Consider the following 8,853-nt stretch of genomic DNA (forward strand, 5'->3'; position numbering starts at 1 on the left):
TGTTTCATTTAAAAATACATGACGATACAGCGGTCAGACACTCTTATGCTGTTTCAGCTGGACTTAAATTCTCTATAGCTGTAATGGTAACAGCCTTTAAAACCAGTCCCTGGTGCAGCACTAAACACCAAAGTGAACCCTCTTGACTCGGGGCATCGTCCTGCTGCCTGTAGACCTCATCCACCCAAACTGAAACATTTAGCATTACGCTGTAATTGATGTGGATTTGGCTGATGGAAACCATCATTAAAATGGCATTACAGCCCTGCAATGTGAAATCCATACAGGGTTGTATGATAATGAGAAGACCCTTAAGGGCTCCTTTTGCTCTTCAATGATAGTTGAACACCATTTCCTCTTCCCTTTATTTTACTCCTGCTCTGCTCATTTTCTACAGTTTCCTCGTGGCTTATACTGGAATATCTGAGCAGTTGACATCATAGGGACAAATTCAGGTTAGAAGTGTGGCACACTTTTAGGCCTATAAATGTTCCAGGCATCACTTTTATTTATCAGATCATGAGCTTGAAAGAATACTAACTCACATTTTACATATTTTGGTTGAAATACTGAACACAGGCTCCTCCGAAAACTCTCAGAATACCTGTATATCAGCTATACTCACGTAAGAAATCAAGCTTCACACGTACGTGCTAAGAGTTAGCATGGCTGCTTGGAGAACAAATGTGCTTACATGCACAAGTGTAAAAAAATTAATAGTAAAATAAAATATGAATAAACAGACGGTGCAGTTTATGATATAATACTTGACATCTTAATACATACTGGCCACTTAATGGGTGTTCCATCACAATCAACCTCAGATGTAGATGTAGTGGGCTTCTTGTGTATCAAACAGTAGCTCATCAATCTTAGCAGCACCGCGGCTACAACAAAAAAGAGAGGAAAGCAAATTGCAGTATTTAATTAATGCACTGCCTCCTTTGTTACACCGATGCTCAGCATCTTTCAGTCCACTGTAGGAGAGAAGGAACAGGAGAGACTAATTCACACCGCGCTGTACACACACAAGCACAGAAACCGCAAAAGAGAGAGAGAGAGGAAGGTAAAAAGATGCAGATGGAAAGAGGGGAAGAACGGAAAAAGAGAGAGAGAGCGTAAGAGAGGTGGGGGAGGGGTTTAAAAATGAAGGGCCGAGCAGAACGGGGCTGCATCCATCGGCAAACTTTATAATGAATGTCTAAGTTTGGCAAGCATGATGGATGAGTCGGGAATAGTGTTTGTCACAAATGCAATCTTCTTTGAATCGCTCTGCTGTTTCCCAGTTCAGGGCAAGTCTTTGTGTAGCTGTGCTGAACCAGCTCCAGCGTCGCCCTAATCATGTCATTAACATTTAATGATCCGACAATTATCTACAGAGCACATATGTATAACAAATTTCTCATATTAGTGTGTGTGTAAATGTTAATCTCTTTTGACTAGTTTACAGAAATATATTGGACAATTAAGTCAAAGCAGCGACATATTCAATTACCTTTGAATGATGTGTCGTAGCTGAAGTGACATAAAGCTTGATGTAACGGTCATTCTGTGCTGGACGTCACAGCTTGACTGCAGGAGCTCACTGTGTTAGTGAGTAACTAGATCAGTTCAATCAAAAAAATCCCTGATGGGCTTGTGTGTGTGTGTGTGTGTGTGTGTGTGTGTGTGTGTGTGTGTGTGTGTGTGTGTGTGTGTGTGTTTGTGTGTGTGAGGAACATAAGCATGGGTGGCACGGTGGTGCAGTGGTTACCACTGTTGCCTCACAGCAAGAAGGTTCAAGGTTCGAGTCCCAGCTCGGGCACAGGATCTTTCTGTGTGGAGTCAGCATGTTCTCCCTGTTCCTGTGTGGGTTCTCTCTGGTACTCCAGCTTCCTCCACAGTCCAAAGACATCAAGAGGGGACGAGGCTGATTGATACTCTAAATTGACCGTAGGTGTGACTGTGAGTGTGACTGGTTGTCTGTCTACATGTGATGGACTGGTGACCTGTCCAGGGTGAACCCCGCCTCTCGCTCGAAGGCTGCTGGGATAGGCTCCAGCCCCCCCACGACCCTTAACAGGATAAGTGGGAGAAAGTGATGGATGGATGGATGGTTGGTTTCAGTGTTTTACCATGATGGCACAAAACAGGTTTTTGGCAATAACTCACAAACGCACACACACTAATTTCATTAACATTTATTTCCAAAAGGTCCTCAGTTTCAGTGTGACATCTTAATATTCTAATATTCTGCAAAAACACTTTTGGAACCATTATTCAAAGCCATTTTTGCAAATGGCTTGAGGGAATAAGGATGAGTTTTATTCTTAAAAAAAAAACAAACCTCAAACCTTATTTGTTACACTCCTGATAGGCTCTGGGACATGAGGGGTGTAACAAAGTTTTTAGCTTTGAGAAAAATGAAGAGTTAGGCGTTTAGATTTGAATTCCCATGTCAAATATTGGAATATGCACAGCATCTACACCAGACACATCATTCATGCCTTCAAACAAATGATGCACTGATCCCGTTTGTGCAAGCATTGGTGCCTGTTCTGAGCATGTGAAGTGGAGAGGGTCTAGAATTTTTTTTTCCTCCAGTGTCATTTAAAAAATTCACTCACTTCACTTATTATTTGGGGTAAATGTTGCAAACTTTGAACTTCATATCAAAATGATTTCATGATGAGTGCAACATTGCTATTTGCTGAAACACTGTAACCTAGCAAATGCCACGACATGGATTATTGTGCCATCAGAATAAAACTTGTGGAAAAACTGATATTCCATGATTCTATTAGTTAATTAAAACTTTTTGCACACACAGTTCCAACTGAGCTCACTAAAATCCTTTAACTACACTATAACACAGTTGAACATTGGCTAATTACGTTGGTGTCGAATAGCTTTAATGATATTTTGTTGGAATACTGGCATTGGCATCACAACTTGGTCCATGTTTACACCTCCGTGCTCCCTGTGCCTGTGTCTCCATGCTAGAAGAACAGTGTTTCCCATACTTCACTTGATCTAAAGGACGAACAGCAGGGTCCATTTCTCAGGGATGCGGGTGGCCGGCTGCTCGCCCACTCATCAATATCATGCAAGTATGTTGCCGTGACCTGCCATGCGTGTCCCCTCTGCTCAGATCAATAACATGAGCAGATTGTACACCCCGCAAACCCCCATTCCCACCTCCATTCTCCCAGGGATTAGTGTGTGCCTTTGCAGCATCATTATCATATATCCCCTTTTTGAAAAGGCGGTGTCAGCGAGACTCTTGTAACATTACAGAAATCCAATTGACTGGATTAGTTCAGTAAGATATTTCGGGATAGTTGAGCGTAACTGGTAATGAAGTGGTTACCTGATCGGACTGAGTCATCTTTTTTCTCTCTCTAATGAATCATGATTCTGTCAGAACTGTTTCTTTTTACCAGTTGATTTTTGATTCAAGCGACGCTCCAACGGCAGTGTGGAGATACAGCGAATACTAAAGAACAGGGACGATCGCTTATATTCACTTAAAAAGGAGACAGGCCACCCAGCCTCAGTCTCGGTGGGAAAGAGGACACGTGGGACGAAGGGGGGGAAGACAAAAGAGAGGAAGGCGAGGTGTTCACCTTGAGAGTGCCCATCCATTACAAAAAGGCTAAGGCCCGCTCTGTCACACTGTCACTGAGACGCCACCTCTACGCCACCTGAAAGGTCACCCAGTACTTCACAGCACCACTTCAGACACAAATACACACACTCGCTTGTACATTTACAAGAACACAGATGGACACACTCCCATCTGTCGCCCTATCGCTGGTATTTACTGTTGCTGTCACACTGACACAAATGAGCAGAGATATGCACACACCTCCTGTATGTGCAGGAAGATGAACACATTCCACTAAACAAAACAAAAAACAGGAAGTTGATAGGTTGGTATTGTGTGCCGTTTTACTCCATATTTGAGGCGTAGAAATCTTATAATCTAAGTAATAATTGTACTCGTGAGTGTTGGTGATAATAAACACGAAGCCAGATTTTGCACCACGATACTTGAGCCCAGATTATAATTCAGAGGAATCTACATGTATATCAGAGCTGTCATGCACAAATTATCACAATTGCATTTAAGCGAAGATGGATCAATATGTGTGTGCACTGCCAGGCTAAAGTGTGTATTGCTAACTTTAATAAGTTTGGATAATTCACACCTTCCTATCACACCAAACTGAAGCAGACACATAAAGTAAACACTTGTCTTGCTGTCCATTAATGTATCTGCTAACAAAAGTACAGGCTGTGCAGTTTTAAAGAAAGAGGTGTAAATTACATGGTAGCCGCTTTGTTTATGGCAGGAGATGATTTGGGACACAAAAGAGAGTCGCAGGTATGAACAGATAAAGAGGGATTTAGTTGTTTGTTTGTTTTTTAAAAAAAATCTTGATGCAGCTTCAGCAGAGAAGAAGAGTTTGCTGGTTGGAGGTGAGCGGGGCAAGCGTGGGGACACATGACCAGGTCGAGGTGTGGCGTCTCCTGGGCACAGAAGAACAATGCACATAACGAGTCTCAGAAATTAACTTGGTTGATAAGAGTTGCCGAAAGCGTGCTACCATTTGGTAAAGCTCAACAATCTGGCATTACTGTATGTAGAGGATGAGTTGGAGTACTTGGTTGATAAGTTGATGCATCACAGGTGTGGAGGACAGGCTGTTAATGTTTTCTGTGTGTGTGTGTGTGTGTGTGTGAGTCTGTTATTATAGCAAATGTCCTGGAGAAACTGACTGGAGCAGAGACAACCGTAGTGGAAGTTTTCAATGCTGTGGCAGGTGTTACATGTGCCCGTGCAATGTTTTAAAAGAGAGAGAGAGACTGTGTGTGTGTGTGTGTGTGTGTGTGTTCCTGTCCTGTGCATTCCTACTGCATCCACATCCATCTGCCATTTAGCTGTTTTTCACTGACGCACTAAAACAGTCACTCTGTAATACATCCTTTGTTTATGTGGTTGCAGCATGGAAACAATCGAGATTTCAGCAAATTAGTACCGTTTTTGTGGTGGTGACGCAAATTCTCTGGTTCAACAAAGTCATGTGATGGGCGGTGTTCTAACAAGAGGAAATCCATGTTAGAAGGAAGGTTGACGTAGTGGTTCGAACCAACAAACCCCGGAGGTGGGTGTACCTAGCCGACGAACGCATCACAAGACCTTATTTAATGAGCGTGGATGTCATTTTAAGCAATCGTTGTATGTGTTTGATGATAAAATAAAGTTTCATATGGGACGAACACCAGTTACTGCCAACAAGAAGGCTACATTGTTGAACCAGGGATTTCACGTCTCCACCATGAAAGGATCCTAAATTGGCTTTAATTGACAGTCGGTCTCATTCACAAAATGCTCTTGTGCATAAATTTGGTCTTATCATCATCAGATTTTTTTAGCTCTCAATTTAGTCTTACGGGCAGTAAGCAAAGCGCTTTCTTCCTGCTCATAAACACAAACTTGCGCCTAAGAGCATTTCATGAATGTGGCCCATTTGCTTTTGTGGATCTGGTTGGCAATTTTGACAGATGGACATCAGGTGTTGTCATCTCACATGTTTCATCGACATCAAACTTTCATACTCCACATAAAAGACATCTTCTTCTCCATCAAGTTTTCAAACTTCTCTGGTGACATTAGGTGGCTAAAAGCCTGAAGGGTCAGAGGCAGATGATCAGGCAAGCTTGATGTACAGCTGTTTCAAGATACATAAGCACGGGCATGTGAAGACTCACATGTAATGAAAGTACACATAGAACATGTGTGTGATATTTTGATGTGTCCTTCTAGCCCCCATAGCATGTTTATGTGTGTGTGTGTCTGTGTGTTTCTGAGTATGATTGTGGAGGCTGCCAATCATTATACCAGTGCAGACACCAAACTACCTTCCATCACCTTCAGATTAGAGACCACTGCAATCATTTTTAGATACTTAAATTGTACGAATGGTGAGATGCTCCCTCTTTATTTCTATCATTTCAGGCATCATCATTATTTGTTTGTAGATATTCTGTAGGAGAGATGACACAGCAGGGACTGAGAGAGATGTGGTGTAGGAAGAGTGAAGGACTGAGTCAGAGAGGTGAGAGATAGTAGCTACGACAGACACGCTCCCTTTGCTTCTGGATCTGGCGAGAACAGGTGGTGTTATGATATCAGCACCCTGCTTCAGAGGCTGCCCAGTGCAAATGTTCATCTAAGCGGCCAGTTAGCAGGTAGCGCAGCATCTGCTTGCAGAGGAGATCCTCACGGCAAGACATTTAAGATCATCAATAATCCTGCAGGCTCTCTCCAGTGAGGAGTTCAACAGACAGGACCAGCGAGACAAACCTGTATTTTACCAGAGAATCTTGTCCTGAATGATGGGAAATCTAAGTCTGGCTGTCAAATATTAAATTGTGTCCTTTTTGTAGTTGTTGTTGTTGCAGATTTACTCCAAGCATCATCACTCATCAATTCAATCCATTTTATAGCAACTAAAAACATACTGGATGGATGAGAGGCGAAGAGTCTTCACTTACAAGAGGTGAGTCCAGTTGCCTCGTTTGATCTTTTTTGGAGAATAAAAACATACACAAAGTTTTAGTGAGAAGAGTCCCTAGGAGATAAAGCTGAGGTTGTGTTTTAGTGGGAAATGATTTTAATGACATGTTGCTTTATAAATTTAAGAGTATGATATGAGATATTTTCCCCCCCAAAAAATCTAGCAAAAACGTATGTTCTAATGAAGGACAGCTTGCTCTTATTAAAGTAAAATACTGTATGAACCTTTGATGAACTCTTCTTAATTCTGAATATATCTTTGATCAAAAAAATGTATTTTAAGTGGAGTTGTGTTGATTGTTACTTGAAGCTGGTGATGAAAGGAAGATCATAAGTGATGTTGTTGCTGTGACAACAGAACATTGACATAGTGCCATCAAAAATAGTCCCATTTCTCTACATAGATTCCAAACATACCTCTCTGGTAATATTTCATAATGCACTTCTGTTGGTTATCAACAAATGCACTCCATTCACATCAGCATCACAATTATCCACAAATAGCATTATAAATTTTCTGCAACAGGATTTTTTTTTTGACAAGAATGTGAGCTTGGAAAACACGCATGTATTTGCTCCCTAATTAGACAAGGGTTTCCATGGCAACCAATAAGTCACTGTTACAAAAGGCATGCCTTGTGGAAATTTATAGCACAGCCGGAATTGACTTTAACGTTGTCATTCCTTCGGTCGAAACCGTTAGTGAGGGTGATAAGACAGGTGTTAGCTTCACACGTGAAACCCTCTCAGCTGCCGGTTATTTTAGTAAAGAATTTTTACGTCAATTAGTGTCCTATTTTTTCACAGCCATCACATTAAGCTTTTTTTTTTTCTTTGATTTTTCTTTGCATCTGCTCGGGGTTGTTGTGTTATCCTGGCACGCAGCAGTTGACTCTCAGAAACGTAAAACTGTCGCTGCTCTGGTTCTGCCAGACTTTAGCCTGTCACTCTTTCCTCCAGTTTCCAAGCAATAACCTGTTGTCACTGACACTTTGAACCTCATCAAGGAAAGACGCTATGAAAACGAAGCAATGGTTCGTCTCTTTGTGTATTACCTTGAGTAGCAGGGTCGTGATCTCTGGGATGAGACGTTGCTGTTGAGTTATTCAAATAAATCTGGTTTTTGTCCGTCCAGTTCGATTGTACTCCAGAGAAGGGTAGGCATCTCTGTGCCCTCTTGCACTACAGCCAAGAGGATAAAAGAGGAAATTATTATTTAGAAACATATTGGGGTGAAATCTCCCTTTTAAATTGCAGCAAGAAAAGCCCAAAGAAAATTTCAGAGAGCAACTCACATCCCACTAGATGTCAGAGCAAGACTTCTATTACACGTGAGACACATGTCTACTGTATCTCTGAGACCAATCTGAGCCTGTCAGTCAGCACTTTTTATACTGATGCTTATTTGCAGCCATTGCTGCACTCTATATGATACGAACATTGGACTGATTTCCATAATCAAACATTTAGAACCAAAACAATAGAATAATAGCGCAAACTGATATACTTTAAGCATCCAGTACATTAAAAGTAATCTTCCTTCCAAGTAATCTCAGAATTAAAGCAGTTTTAAATTAATGTCTGTTCAGGCAAATCCTCTCTAATCAAGTTCATGCAACACTGATTAAACTCACGATACCTCTTATACCTCTGCAGTACACAGAAGACAGAGTGGTGCGAAACTCCCATGCACCAGAATTCTGCTAGCTTCTTCTTGTCAGCTTCTTCTGGTTAGCCTCCTGCTAACTTACAAATGAATGATTATTTTAATCTTTACCAAACGGATTCAATTCTGATCGTGAATCAGATCATTTCGTAGCGGTTGTGTGAGAACGGTAAAAATGTATCCACTATTTTACCGCCACAAGCTTATCAGCGGAACTGATGATGCACACACGTGGCGAGAGTTTTTGGTGATAATTGTTGCTGGTACAAGATGGAGACAAAAGTGCAGTACTGTGGCTGTAAATCAGTGTCCTTAAGTATCATTCCAATGGAAATGCAAACCCACAATAGAACAGTCAATTGCTATTGTATAAGTTGTATTTTATAAGAGACCTTTGTGGTTGTCATTCTCATTAGTCTGCAAATTAGCACGAGGAAAAAAAAAACTTTTACTGTACAGTGCCAAGCCTTGTGAGAGAGAGAGAGAGAGAGAGAGAGAGAGAGAGAGAGAGAGAGAGAGAGAGAGAGAGAGAGAGAGATGAAAAAAGAAGCATAGAGGAATCAAGTACTATACTATAATAGGCTAATAATTGTCAGGGAACAGCAACTGCTGACACCCCCACTCA

The 8,853-nt window shown here is 41.4% G+C and overlaps 1 long non-coding RNA gene across 1 annotated transcript; it reads right to left on the reverse strand.

Annotated features, from left to right (window-relative positions):
* Positions 1–6,488: 6,488 nt before the first annotated feature.
* LOC147268331 (uncharacterized) lies at positions 6,489–8,153 on the reverse strand. The gene is made up of 3 exons (XR_015112312.1): positions 7,858–8,153; positions 7,618–7,744; positions 6,489–6,569 (listed from the first exon to the last, which is right to left on the reverse strand). It is a non-coding gene; the product is annotated as an uncharacterized LOC147268331 (long non-coding RNA).
* Between the last annotated feature and the right edge of the window lie 700 nt (positions 8,154–8,853).

The sequence above is a fragment of the Aulostomus chinensis genome, chromosome 3 (assembly GCF_037954235.1).
Source record: "Aulostomus chinensis isolate RoL2024-O1b breed Wild chromosome 3, RoL_Achi_v1.0, whole genome shotgun sequence".
NCBI lineage: Eukaryota > Metazoa > Chordata > Actinopteri > Syngnathiformes > Aulostomidae > Aulostomus > Aulostomus chinensis.